Source organism: Schistocerca americana, chromosome 4, assembly GCF_021461395.2.
Source record: "Schistocerca americana isolate TAMUIC-IGC-003095 chromosome 4, iqSchAmer2.1, whole genome shotgun sequence".
NCBI classification, from domain to species: Eukaryota; Metazoa; Arthropoda; class Insecta; order Orthoptera; family Acrididae; genus Schistocerca; species Schistocerca americana.
Window position 1 is genome coordinate 495,895,598 of NC_060122.1, and position 13,007 is coordinate 495,908,604.

Consider the following 13,007-nt stretch of genomic DNA (forward strand, 5'->3'; position numbering starts at 1 on the left):
ATAGAAGCTTTCCAAATGTGGTGCTACAAAAGAATGTAGAAGATTAGGTGGATAGATCATGTAACTGAATAGGAGGTACTGAATAGAACTGGGGAGAAGAGGAATTTGTGGCGCAACTTGTCTAGAAGAAGGGATCGGTTGGTAGGACATGTTCCAAGGCATCAAGGGATCACCAATTTAGTATTGGAGGGCAGTGTGGAGGGTAAAAATCGTAGAGGGAACCCAAAAGATGTATACACTAAGCAGATTCAGAAGGATGTAGGGTGCAGTAGTTACTTGGAAATGAAGAAGTTTGCACAGGATAGAGTAGCATAGGGAGCTTGCATCAAACCAGTCTCTGGACTGAAGATCACAACAACAACAACATGCCATATACAGATTAAGTTACAATGAAACAATGGAAAATTGCATATGGAATAACAACAATTTGAAATGTGATAGATCGCTACTCATCACAAAGAGGAGGTGGTGAGTGACAGATAGCACCTGAAAGGAAACTGTTGAATATTATTGAGAATCAGACAGTCCTATAGCTTCTTCAGATGTAGAAACATGTTCATAAAGGCACAACTCATACATGGCCACAGTCATCTCCAGGTGCTGAAGCCTCAGCACATGGAGATGATAGTGCCCATTTGTATGTGTGTTATGTTTTTTTATATCTGAACAAGGACTTGGTCCAATAACTTAATAACATCCAACAGTATACTTTTAAGAGCTTGTTTGCCACACACCACTTCCTCTTTTTGGTGAGTATCAATCCATCACATTCCATATTGATAAGTAACAAACATGTCTTTAAACCAGCACATCTGTTGTAAATGTAGGTTAATAATTCAATAAAATATATTTGCTTCATTTGTTAAAAGTGAATACAGATTTTTTTCTCTTGCTCCAACTGTAGTGGTTTCATAAGTGGAATCTTTTTTGCCATTGAATAATTTGCATGTGGACTGTATATTAATCATACAAACTGTCCAAGTTGTTATTAACAGTTTCACACAAGAACAAGCTGTCCTTTATTCAGAAATGTGTTCAACAAATGTATAAATATATGAATTCATATATGAAGCTCTGAAATTCTGCTTCTGTGGTGATCAATACTGTCCCAGTCCCCCCTGCTGCATATATAGAAGAAAGATTGTATTTCAAATAACTGTAATCTCATTTTCCAGTTTCTTGATTGCCAGTACTTCATGTAATTCTGCTTTGGTGCAAGATGCACAAATAGACAAGACCTCTGTGTGTAATGAAAACAGAAACCATCAACCAAGAAAGTGTAAGACTAATCATGAGTGCCTAAGAGATTAGGCCCATCTCTGTGCTGAGTCCCCACTATCAATCCTGCAGCAGCTCCCCATGGTGTGACAGGCATATTGTCTGATCTGCAGTCAACAGCTGCTATGGGAATTGGAGACCTAATACACCACAGTTCACGTGCAGAGTTAGAGATCGCTACCAGTTTGGATAATTATAGGTTTTCTAGACTTTAAGAGGGCAATACTATTGAATTCATAATGATATATGCTAACACTGAAGTAATTTGACACTTTACAGAGAAGAGTATAAACAGGATGAGTCTTTGACTGTGCTGTAGTTTTCCCCAACTATGCCCTCAATGAATGAATGAAATTTTCATGTATGACTATGACTAATGCTGGGTTGTACACAGTCTTGAGACCAATGGAGCAGATGAGCCCTAACATCATACCGGTCTACTTGAGTAGGTAAAGAACATGTAATAGCTGCTTCCAGTCTCTCTGCTAAACTGGATCTTCGACTTTTAGTGATACTGAGATAGATAGAATTCAGCTACTATTATTATGTGACAAGTATGGTAAAAATCTTGTTAACTTCTTTCAGTGAGTAAGCAAGTAACATATTTACTAAATGTTACAATTATGTAATGACAAACTGATTTTTTATTTCACTTGGCAGTCTGATTATTTTCACTGCAGGGCACTATACATGATGTGACAGTATTAGAAAATGTACAAGAGCAACAGGAAAGCCTACATCTGAAGACTGTAATTCATGGAGAAGTCGGGAGAAGATATTTATCCATGAAAAAGTGTAAAATATTGGTGATGACAGTATTATTACATGTGGTCCTTTTGGAAATATGTATCTACTAAAAATAGAACTGCCCAAATGTAAATAATTCATTACTCCAATAAAAAAGTATATATATTCCATATTATAAAAATTGTCCAATGCTGAATAGTATGTATATCTGTCAAACTGGCCAAACATTTTCTCTTATCGCCTAAAAAGAAGCTGATTTTTCTGTTAATCGTACCCATCTCATCTTCATTTGATTTGTTGGTTGAACGACTGTTCATATAAAATGACATATCTGTCACATTCTGTGCCCTATGATTTTGGAAGATGCAGTGCAGTCTATATCAGTTAATGACATTTGTTGTTAAGAAATAAAAGAGTATACAGTGATGATGGATAAAATGAAAACAGTCTACGCTGAATCCTCCAGGAAACTTCATCCATATTGATAAACATAAATAATACAAAACTGTAATAAGGAGTTCTAAAGAAGGTTGAAGATTGAAAGCAGTTGTGTGTGTGATGATCTCACATCTGCCATTATATCAGAAGAATGCACAAATGTAGAAAGCCTTTATTTTATGTGAGTTAATGGTAATTAACAGTAAATCCTCAGTATCCTTAAAATTCTTATTTCATTCTGATCAGAATGTTTTCCTTGTATTCTGATTTAAGATTCAATATGAATGTTATTCAGCTGTACTTAAGAGCAGAATGAACAGCCTCATAAATTAAAACTGCCATGTGTATTCATTTACTGACTAGTGTAGAATATTTTGTAGAAATAACATTGTTAAAAGATTTGAAAATTGGAAGCTGTAACACAGGCATTTCAAAAGAGATACAAAATGTTTGCTACCTTTTGTAAGATAGTAGTAGTTCACAAAGTTGGACAGCAAATATAATTTGACAAGCAAAATACAAAAAATGTATGTATATCATAGCTGCATAAAGACCTTTTCTTACCAATGTACACATTTTTGTAAAGGCAGAGAAAATAAGAGAATTATCAATATTGGAAATATGTACAGTAAACCATGGAATTTTATGATTAATTACATATACTGGAATAATGATATGCAATATGCATTTATGCTGTTTTTGGGTTTGTTGACATTTAATACCAGTCTTTTATGGCTTGTGCCACTCTTTTAAATATATGAATTATAATATCTTGATGTAATATGTTCATTTGGAAATAAAACTTTCTCTATCGCATAGCAAAATACGTGCATTCTAAAAGCACTGCTTTAAAAAATGAGATATTGTCATACATTGTGTAATTGTCAACTTTTTATAAATGGCAATTTTCCATAATTTTCTAATTGACTTTCCTTGCATATAATATGAAAAAAAGTATCAGAAGTGCCATCACACAACTTTCATACATAAATAATAACTTCATCAAATATAATTCACAACTTGGTTTACTTGAGATTATACAGATACAGTGTAAAAAATTTATTTTGTTTCCCATGCTTACCACTACCTTTCCTCTTTACAGCATACACATCTCATGCCTGCTAAGAGGTTTTTATGCTCATTATACGTGGAATACTTACAAACTTTTACTGCATGCATATAAGATTATGTTTTGTAAAACATAAACTATTAACATGCAACTGACTTTCTTGCACTACTACTGGTTTGAAAGGAAATGTTTCAAATGGTAAATGGAAAATTAAGCTATGACTTCCTTTTATAAACTGTATTAAGAGGCATATGAAAGGGAGATTGAAAACAAACTCACCCCAACAGTTTTTTTTAGACAAAAGGTGATAACTGAATATTTCTATGTTATGAGTACAATCCTTTGGGAGCCATAAATAAAGGAAAAAATGAAGAAAAGAACCCTAGAAAAAATATGTTGCAAGTTTGTTCATACAACCCAACCCCAGGAATAATTGAGGAATATTACATAACATGGAATGAAAATATGATATAAATTCATTTATTTGTAAAATTGGTTCTGTCTTAACAGTTAATAGTGATGCATAAATGCAACAGTATAACTCAGTCTTTATTGCAGAAATATCTTAATAATGTCGTTAATTTCTGTGTAGCACATAGCATACAATACAATAGACTTACAGTGCCTCTTACACTGAGGAATAAAATGGCACCAAAAATGATATGGATTGCTTAGAAACCTACACAGAAAGTCACGGACATTTTTTCCTTGCTTTGTTTCTTAAATAGCTTTTATGTTTCTGCACAGATACAAAAATAAATCTATAGCGCTGCAGTTATTGTTGGCTATTTTTTACAGTTTATTTCGTTTTTGAAACCATCAAATGCCTGAATTTTATGAGAACTATTTGAGTTGCGTTACATAGAAAACGCATCTTCATGTCAAAATTCATACAAACTCTTCACTGAAAACTCTTATTTTTCATCGTGGACAGTTACTTTCCACCTTAAATATGGTACAGGTCAAAAAAGAGATGCTTAACATTATGAAATAAAATGGTTGAAATAAACAGATATATTAGGAAAATACATTGTATTAAGCTTCTCAATAATCACAGTTTCGTGCTTCGTTACACATGCTGCTATATGCTAAATGATTCTCAATTTACTTTTAATGGCAGTAACATTACAAGTTGCTTAGCTCAAGATTTATGGACATTAACACAAACATTTCAGTGCTACTGTACTTCACTACAACTGGACAAACTAAAAGAATTCTCTTGCCACAGTTAAGAAACATACAAGCAAACACAACAGACTCTCATACCACACACGTCAATGGGAAATACTGGAACTGTTCATGGGTATAGCCCTCAAACAACACATGAAATTATTATTTCAGAGCAGCATTGACTCTGTGACTCTTTTTTTTAAACAGATAACCTCTGACAATAATAGAATTAATTCAGAATATTCATAAAGCTCAGAATTATTCTACTGATTGTGGATTATATCCATGAACCTTGAGCAATGTTATGTAAAATACGCAGCAATGACTCTATAAAAAAAATATGCAATGATAGATGAAAATATGCATATCATGTATGATTCCATCTTTTGGGTAACAGCAAAAATTTAATAGACATGGTGATAAAATAACAGCAAAAATTCTTATGGTGATAATAATATACAATGTTCATCTCTATCTTGAATTTAAAGTCCTGGAATATCAAAGAAACAGATGTTTGTCCGCCTTAAAACCATGTGATTGATACTCCAATATTATACTTGAATACTCAGAGATGTTATGTGTGATGTAGATGATGATGTTCATATAGGAACAAATTGATGAATTAACTCAGGTATTTAATCTCTATATAATTCACAGTTCATAGAGATCATACAATACAAGGCTTTTTGCAATAATTCACTATAAATAATTATTCAAAACTTGGTATCACTTTTACTTTTCTCCATCAAATTATTCTGTGAATTACTGCTTAAGGCCTTTAAGTTTAAGGAGTCTCACGTTGCTTAACATGATGTTTTGCTTAGTATGAATAAACTGCTAATAAATTATAGCTTTTTGGTTATATGAAGTTACTCCTTGATGTTATGTGATGGCCATGTTTCACTATGACCATGATTAATGCTGACCACTTATTAGAAACAGGTCTGTCACAACCATATTTTTATGCACCATCCTACCACCACCAGACATAATTTCCACTTTCATCTATAATTTTTTTCCCTTTTTTTACTTTTTCAGACTTATCTGACAGAGGAATACTTTTGCTTGATGGCTTTGCACTGGCAGCAAAAGGCTTGTCCTTTACATTGGCACCACTTCGATCTTTGCTGGTAGGTTGATTTGTGGGCTTGCTTGTTGGGTTTGTCAACTTGTTGGGAGTAAACTTTTTGTTCACTGGCGTCGGAGTTGCCTTGGCTATCCTCGAGCCTTGCTTGACCTTAGTTGGGCAGCACTGATAGGGCTCATAGGAAGGGTTGGGGACCACGCTTTTCCCTCCAAGTCCAATGTAGAAACAGCCATCGCCTGCAGCAAATTAAGTAAACAATGTGTCAGTGTTTCACTTCCCCATTATTAATCATATTTAAACTTTTTATGACCCCACATTTGCAGTCATGTAATGTTTCACAGTAAAACCATTTTAAACAGAAAGTATTGTACTGCAATAAATGTACTGTCAGTTAATTTTTAATTGCTCTTGCGTGAGTCTCGAAACATTTATTGAGATGTTAGTGAATGCAAAAAAATTCTAGAAAATAACTATGCTGTATTTTCATTGAAATACAGTTCAGAAACATACTGTGACTGCAAAGTAAATGGAGGTGAAATTTAAAAAAAATATATGACAAAATAGTTAATTTCCATTGACCAATTATGTTTCATTTAACCTGCTGCAGACGTGAACTGTTAGAAATTATAGTGTGACATGCATTTTAAGAGCTGAGTGGAAATGCATGCAGGTTGACTGAAAAAAAATTAGTACCACTCCGTTGTGAAGGTAAAAACTTTTTTTCAGTATCATGATTTCTTCAGTGATGTACAGCCCATTTTTATGAAGCACAAAAATAATAAAATGAAAGCACATTCATTGGTTTAGTAGAGAGCATGTGTGCACAGTGTGACAACAATTCTTGGAAGCAAAATCTTTCTACAACGGCAGTTGTTCTGTGAAGTAAAATTCAAATGTAGCATGTAGCAGCAGAGAACCTAGTTGTATTACTGAGAAACACACAAGTAGTAGTTTCAAAACTGGAATATAATGGGAGTACAAGAAAAATAAGAAAAAAGAGAAAACAAGTCTGCAAATTGTGTCAGTACCTCAACTGAACTGAACACAGGGAGTAGAAATGTTCCACAAAGTAAAGTGAGAGAATAAACTTGAAACATGTTTCACTTGCATACTTTGTACATTCCTGACAGACAAGAAAATAGTTTTCCTCCTATATTTACATTTAATGAAACATTAAACAGCACATTATTTACCTTTAACAACAATTCTCCTATCATTTACATCACTGTCATCATCATCATCATCATCATCATCCTCATCATCATCCTCATCATCATCATCATCACCACCATCATTGCCTGTATTAAATTAGTTATAAGCAAAACCATGCATTAGCATAAAGAAAATAGTATATCAGATGATACAGTTTCTAAAATATGTTGAAATAAACAGCTTAATTGTTACACATCATGCACCATTCACTATTATTGAGTTTTAGACTGGTGTAATAAATAAAACTTGAAGCATTAAACAATGGTAAAGACATGGAAATTGACCTTTTTCACCAAACAAAGCAGTACACATTAATAGTAACACACAGAAATTACAAAAAAAGCACTTCAGTTCACTGAATCATATGTCAGTTCCTCAGTAGTTAAAGATAAAAAAGAAAATGTAAGAGCAGAAAAGAGATGTTAAATGATTAAATTCAAAATCCCAAAATAAGCTATGTTAGTTTGACAGCAAGCAACAGATGGTGGTCTGTTACTTCTCAATATCTACAGGTTGGCTGTCTTTTGACTGAAATCCCTCAAGCCCATAATGCGAGTGAGGTGTCCTCGACCTTACTGTTTTACCATGTCTCCCATTTTTTCATGTTTCATCTACTATGATTCTCAGAAAGATGTTCCCATGCCCTCTCCCTCATCTCCTCCTTTTTTCATGAAGAGGGCAGATAACTTTTCATTTCTGTGTGTCACTATTAACCTGACACTGTTTCATGTTTGATGATTAAGATCATTTAATTTGTCTTCCTTATGAATTTTTAATTTGTGAGCATTGTTGCTTTCTGTTTGATGCAAGCCCAGGAAAAATAAAAATACTGATTCCAGAATGCTCACACAAGGCAAAGAAGGATGAAATTCAGACAACCTAAAATATTTCATTGATATGAGCTGTTTATTTTCATTCATTACATAAACATATAATTAAAATAGCAGACATACCAAGTAAAATGACTTAACAAAACTCTGACACCACTTCAGTGTTCAATGCTGAAGTCACATTGCAGGTATAAACAATAAATTAAAGTTGGACTGTTTGTGAATGAACATAGAGGAAGACAGGCAGATCCACTATTACACCACTATTATCAAAAATGATACCAGAGTTCTGCTAGGTGAGGAACAACACTTCACATGGCTGACATATAACAGAAATTATGTTGATCAATTATATGCTACAGATACAATTACTCCAGAAATCAAAGACACATATCTTATGCCTACATGCACTAGAATAAATCAGTTCATTGCCTGGTTTTCAGAAAAATTGCACACTCTACTGTATGTATAAAAAACATTTAGTTTTACCTACCATTGATGCCATTAAAAGTTTGTCTCAAACTCATCTACGAAAGGAGAGTTTTGCTGAACACATACTTTTATCCCTTCTGATACTACATACATCACACTAGCAGTATATTCTACATAAAGCAAATTTTATTGATTATATCATCAGACACTAATGTCTTTCAAATATCACTCTGAAGTGACACCTCTGATGTGAAATTCTATGAAAGCTGTCTCACTAATTTCCAAATTTAAGAGACATCTTGAGCTTAAGTTTATTTTTCCTCCTGGAGTTTAACCTTCTTTCAGCAATTAAATTAGTACGCACTGACCTGAAAGCGGCCAGACATTTACTTCTAATATTGGTGTATACTCCTATTAGATCTTTTTCCACCTGTGCAGAAAAGTGCAAATCTCACATTTTGCACAATGGTTTAGTGTATTCAATTTTTCTTTATATATATTATGTTCTCATCAACATTTCAAGTTAAGAGCTGAGATACAAAAATAGATTGTGCAATCATTCAATCCAGAAAATATTAGATTATTTGCAAATACCAACAGACTGTTTAAATCCTTCAAAGAAAATGATTCTAAGCACATTAAGAAAATATATCAAATTGAGTAAACTTTTAACAAGTATGTTTCGAAACAGTTATTTTGATTAAGTACTCTTTTCCAGCACATGGGATTTCTAAATACTGACATTCATTAATGCCAGTAAATGTGATGTATGGTATTAAGTAAAGACAATGACTCAAATATTCCCATAGGTCACTTAAATGTAACATAGTTTTTAGAGTGATGAGTGATTGATTAAGATATCTGATTATACTACTTTTACAAATGAGACATCTTGTCACGTTATTTAATGCTCTGCTTCATTATCACTAAGTGTAGCACCTACTGCATTAGGTTGTGTTAGTTTTTCAAATCATTATCTACAAATATATACATGTATTCCCTGTAAGTTAATGAGAACAGAATAGCCAAAAATGCTATTTCATGAGTAAGTTAAAACCTTAGATGACTAACTTTAGAGCAATTCACAACAGTAATACAACTATAAAAAATTGCAGTTCTAAATATTTGTGAATGAAATGCATAAAGTGAGTAACACGTTAAAGTAAAAATACAACAAAAACTGTAAACTAAGCAAATTCTCAAAGGAACTCATGTAATATAAAAGGAATATTTCTAATTGTCCTTACTTTTCTGTTCAACTAGCCAATGCAGAACCTTATCTTCATTCTTAAGATTACCTAGAATGAGAAGAAAACTGTTAATATACCAGAATTAATTAATCACTTCATTTTTAAATAATCACAATATTGAATATGTTTAATGGTGGTCATTACACCATCTGTGATTAAGACTTCATTTTTTCTGAATATGGAATCTGTTAATTTTGAGCACAACAACAAAATGATCAATTCATTTGATGCTGTAGTAAAATATTTTGTGGTGCATAATAAACCACAAAATGTTTTGTGCTTGCATATGTTTGTAGTGGAAATCCAAAAATCCTTGATTTTAATCATTCTGATGTTGTGACTTCTCTCATGCTTGATATTTATCGAAATCACAAAGAAATAATTTTTTTAAAGGAACATGCCCTCATTTGACTCTTTTACTGTTTCTTTCAGTACAACCCAGATTTTGGCCTTTTATGCCATTTTCAAGTATTTTGTTTTATACCTTTAACATATGTTGCAGAACACTTAATATGCTGTCAGGCTCAAAATTGGCCATAAAATAAGAAAAAATAAATAACATGCAACAACTACAAATTAAATGCAGAACCATTTCAGTTGGATGAGATATGAAGGAATTGGAGGTCAGATGTGTAGTAAATAAACCAAGCAGAGTCTGAATTTACAGATATTAATTAAAGCCAAGAACTGGCAAGGAACCATTGTAAACAAATCACAGTGGAAGATGGCACTGAACTGAGAATGCTGTAAGTGACAGCAAAGTGTTTTACAACTAAGTGACCTTAAACTTTAATGTCATGCAATTTTTAGCTTAATAAAAATTATATGAATCTTTTGTTCTGAGGAACATAGGAAAAGATTACTTTTGTAATAGAAAGCAATGACTACAGAGTTTGTCTCACTTTGATAAATCACCAGGGAACACTAAATGGAACTTAAAATAATATAGCACCGATCGAAACACAAAGAACCCTGATGTAATTCTTCACCCTGTTTAATACTTTGCCTGGGCATTTAATAAACTGCCAGTTACATTTAAGGCAAAGAATGAAACAAAGCTAATTTGCATATTTTGATATTTACAAGATACAGAGACATTGTTGCTGTAACACTTTTAGCTGAAATTTGGAGCTCAGTTGTGTCAGAGTGTCACTTTCACTAAAATGGAGGCTGCATATGATGACTGTGAGTGTCCATATCACATCTTATAAAATACCAAGTCATTTTTTACATTTCCAGGGAAAAGTATTAAATTAAAATTTAACACCTTATCAAAAAGTTCTTGGCATTTTATATATTGCCAAGGCAGTTGAAGCAATGCCTTGGTTTGACAATCTGCCGAGGACTTGTATGGTTCATAACCCAAGTAACTACAACCTATTTTGTAAAGCTTGGTGTATGAGGCTATACGGGAAAATTCTATGAAACATGAAATTCAGCACTAGAATCTAATTCTTCCCTGATATAGTTAACAGTTATCTTCTTTATTATTTTCGCTGTGCCCACAAACTTTTTCTCTTGATCACAGATTCTGAGTAACTTTTTTTCCCGAACCAACTGCAAACTTTTTCTTTGCCTCTTTTGCTCCTCCTTCTGCTCAGCATTACCAACTTAACTTCAGGTGAGAAACACACATTCATTGCATTACCCAACAATTGTCTGATATGCCTAAAAAGATTGGCTTTAAGGTTTTCATCAAAAGCAATAATCTGTCACTATTCACACCTGTAATGTACCTGATCAAGCTTTTTTCTCTTAAATCACAGATTATAAGCCTGTCTGTTTATTACACCATTTGTCTAGTGAGTGACAGTAGCTCTATTTTTTTCTAACAGCTATTGTCTCCTTAACACAGAAACCAAATAGTTTTCTGTCTGTACATCTAAGAACCTTTCCCCATTGTTCCTGTTTCGGTAAATAATAAGTGGGACTAGCTAAATTTGTTCAGTCCTTAAGGTACTGGATTTTTGTTCAGCACGAGTGAGGTTCAAATATCCACCCCATCACCCAGATATAGATTTTTCATGGTTTCTTGAACCACTTAAAGCAAAAACCTGGATGGAGCTTTTAAAGAGGATAAAAGCTGTTTTCCTTCCCCACAAAACTTCAAGCCTGAGCAAAAATATCCACAAAATGCCTCTCATGAGACTGAAGTATACACAATACACACACACACACACACACACACACACACACACACACACACACACTACTGAGCTTATGGAATCAAATGTATGATATGTGGGTAACAATTAGAAATAAAAAATATGATGGAAGAGAATAAATGTGACAAAAGCCTAGTCAAATCACAGCTTCTGTAAATCTTAGATAATTCAGAATGTATGCTGATAGAAGGGTGAGCAAAAAGCGGGAACTTGGGAGCATAGTTACTGTACTTTCTTATGTGTCCATCTCATTTTTTTTAAGCACAGTTTCTTAGTTTCACCTGACTTTCTAATAGTTACTTACCTTTTCAAAATTATCTTTATTTAAGATAAGAAAATACCCTGAAATTAAGTATCTTTCCTCGCTGTGTAAATTGCATGATTTTCCAGTGTGAGTCTACAATGATCCCTTAGACATCCTATATCATCATTGGTTGTGAAAATTATATTTTATCTATGAAATGTGATTTACAGTAAAATACACAAATTACGTTACTGTGAATAAATGAACATGTTTTCTCACCTTATTACAGCAGCCATCCAGTGTCAAGCTATGAAAAACTAATATCTTTTAAACAAAAATGAAGCTTAAACTTGATTGAATTGGCAGTATGTTACTGACATATAATTTCCACAAAAATGAAATAAATGGTGTGTAATAATGAAACTTCTCTTTAAAAGTTACTTTCTATTCCAGAAGCACAAGAGTGAATCCCAGAAACATGTGAAAAGATGCTACATAAAAGCAAATGAGGCCCATAAAGAATACTGGAAGAAATTTTCAAATATGTAAAGTCTCTGATCAACTTATCATGGTCAGGATTCACAGTCATATAGAATTTTTTAAAGGGTAATATGTCCTTTCAAAAATCTAAAGTCTCACATGAAAGATATCAAAACTACAGTCATTAAAAAGAAATTAATTTACAAAATTAAGAGTTATAAATAACAAATAATAATGGATCCACAAGGACATGTATCTGTATGAGACCAGCATCACATATACCCAAGCAATATTGTTTCCTTAAGTTTCAGCACGTTTAAACATATAAATTCCAGTATTACAATGTAGGATTTCTAGCAACGTCGAAAATTTTTACACCGGCGCACTTTTCTTCTTTTAACTTGGTTAACAAACTGTAGAATACCATTAAATACATTTCCTGAATGATAAATAAGCTGCTTAATGTTCATTTATTTTAAAGAAAACAAATAATGTTAACTCTACTTAGGAGTATCAACGATATAAGGAAAAAACAGAATGCTACAAGCTGTAAAGATAACACGTTGATCTGCACGCTAGCACAATGAAAAGATACTTATACATTA

General features: G+C 32.9%; 1 protein-coding gene across 3 annotated transcripts in view; it reads right to left on the reverse strand.

Moving 5' to 3' along the window:
- The window catches only part of LOC124612943, a 453,322-nt gene that overhangs the window by 186,420 nt on the left and 253,895 nt on the right, over positions 1–13,007 (reverse strand). The window lies entirely within an intron of this gene.